This window comes from Hibiscus syriacus, unplaced genomic scaffold (genome assembly GCF_006381635.1).
Source record: "Hibiscus syriacus cultivar Baekdansim isolate YM2019G1 unplaced genomic scaffold, ASM638163v2 tig00000757_pilon, whole genome shotgun sequence".
Taxonomy (NCBI): Eukaryota; Viridiplantae; Streptophyta; class Magnoliopsida; order Malvales; family Malvaceae; genus Hibiscus; species Hibiscus syriacus.
In genome coordinates this window covers 73,254-75,477 of record NW_024061817.1, presented here as the reverse complement: position 1 = coordinate 75,477, position 2,224 = coordinate 73,254, and the positions used below count along the sequence as shown (strand labels likewise).

Genomic DNA, 2,224 nt, shown 5'->3' with positions numbered 1-2,224 from the left:
ATGCTGAATCATTTAAAAAGCTCGGCAATGAAGCCACAATATTGCCATGGGATAGCCCACCACCTAATAAACCTTTGCCAATAGCATTTTATGATCCAGTTCTGATTAGAAACTCCTTTGTGGGACTTCTACCAATTTTCAACATCCACGAGTGGGATTTGACCTTGGGTACACACGAGTTGAAACTTGCGTAGCTAAAAATAAGCTCATTAGTACATTCGATAGATGAATTCAAGTACATGAAAGGGAAAACTACAACTTTTATTCTTTGTTCTTATTGGAATATAATCATATTATTGAAACCACGAACACTTTCCAAATCCAATTTCAATTGCGTGTGAAGATCGATTGTTTATCTTAAATTCAGAGTCTTTTGTTGAGTTTAACCTTCAAACCATTTTGAGTGGTAAGTGCAAGGACTTTGTTGGTCATTGCAACTTTCTGATTCTCCACAACCTTAACCTCGTAATGCCTAAGAACATTGATGGCCACTGTATTCATCATTTTCAGACTCAAATCCTTGCCTACACAAGCCCTCTGTCCAATCCCGAATGGCAAATACAAGGATGCTGGCTTCTGGACTAACTCTCCCACCTCTGATATCCACCTTTCTGGTTTGAATTCCATGCAGTCCTCACCCCATATCTTTTCACTTCTTCCCATTGAATACAATGAGATCAATACCCTTGTGTTGGGACCGATGCGATCCCCGCTCGGAAGAACGTCTGGTCCGATCGAAGATCTGAAGTCCACTGGTACTGATGGATACAGTCTTAATGTCTCGCAGAATGCAGCACGCAGGTAAACTAACTTGTTCAGCTCTTCCGCAGTTAAATACACCATCGCCCCATCATTGCTTTCTGGACAATTGGCTTTAATCTCTTCCAAAATCTTGGTTTCAACCCATGGATGCGTCGCAACGAGCCACAGAAAACATGTGAGGCCAATAGTTGTAGAGTCCTTTCCAACTGTTAAGAAATCGTGGACAACGTCTCTTAGGAACTTGTCTGATTTTCCCAGCTCACTCATATCTGATCCTTCTTCTTCCACCATGAAAGCTGTCAAGGCGTCGAATTGATCATCATCCAAGGCCTTGGATCTTCTTATCTCATCTCGTCTTGATGAAATGTGTGTGTAGGCAAAATCATCCACCATCTCCAACCCTCTGCTCAGCTTTTTCTCTTTTCCAATTTGAAGCCATTTCTGCAATTTCCATATCATTGGAGGCACAATCTTCCTATGAACCAAAGCGTCATCTATGTGGCCCAAAGCTTCTGTGATTTCAACAACCGGCAATTCGGCGGATAGAGTTTTGGGGTTGACCCCGAATCCCCAACAAGCACATGTAGTCATAGTTGAACCGACCAATCACATCTTGGAGGTCGACTTCAGTTCCAAGTGTCTGAAAATGATCGAGGACCGGGATGAGACTTCCCTCGAGCACTTGCTGGAGAATTCGGTCCATGTAAGCTGCAGATTTCTTGTTGTACTTGAAGAATGAAAGCAATGCCTTCTTTAGCCTCTTCCATACATGTGAATCTTGAATGATTATTCCTTCATAAGGCTCGAGGATTTGCTTGAGCTCGGGGCCTTTCTCGTAGTTTCCATGGTTTTTGCAGAAAATGTGGTTGATATTCATGGGATGGGCTGTGAGAAGGAAGTCGGAGCTTGCAAACCAGGGTCCATGGATCTTGAAGGTGCCACCGTTGGACTTAAGCATATCAGTGAAGAAATCAAGCATCCGATCGGCATTGGAAGCCAGTGCAGGCAACATCCCTACAACAGGCCAATTCCTGACAGTGGAGTTTCTGTTTCTATACCAATGACCAAGAAACAGAAAAGAGAGAACCAAGAAAATTGCTACAAGCATGTCGACTGCCATGACTGGCTTATCTTTTTCTCAAACAAGACGTTAGTTTGTTTCTTTTGGTTCTGCTGTTCCATGGCTTGTCGAAGCTGCTCCTTTTATACAAAACCCGAAAGGGTCTCCTTATTTTATGAAATTGATTATTACAAATAAATTATTAATTACTATTAATAAATCACGTGTTACGAAAACTGATTTGTAAATTTCACATTAAAGTCCTTATTAATCCAACCGCCCATGCCTTGTAATATTGTTTCTAAAATAATGATTCATGTCCCACTCAATTAATTGCAGTCTTGTGTAAGTACAATGAAAACGTATTCATATTGTTTCTAAAATAATGAAAAGGTTTCTGGA

At 41.2% G+C, this 2,224-nt stretch overlaps 1 pseudogene; it reads right to left on the bottom strand.

Moving 5' to 3' along the window:
* Positions 1-363: 363 nt before the first annotated feature.
* LOC120214154 lies at positions 364-1,882 on the bottom strand (annotated as a pseudogene).
* Between the last annotated feature and the right edge of the window lie 342 nt (positions 1,883-2,224).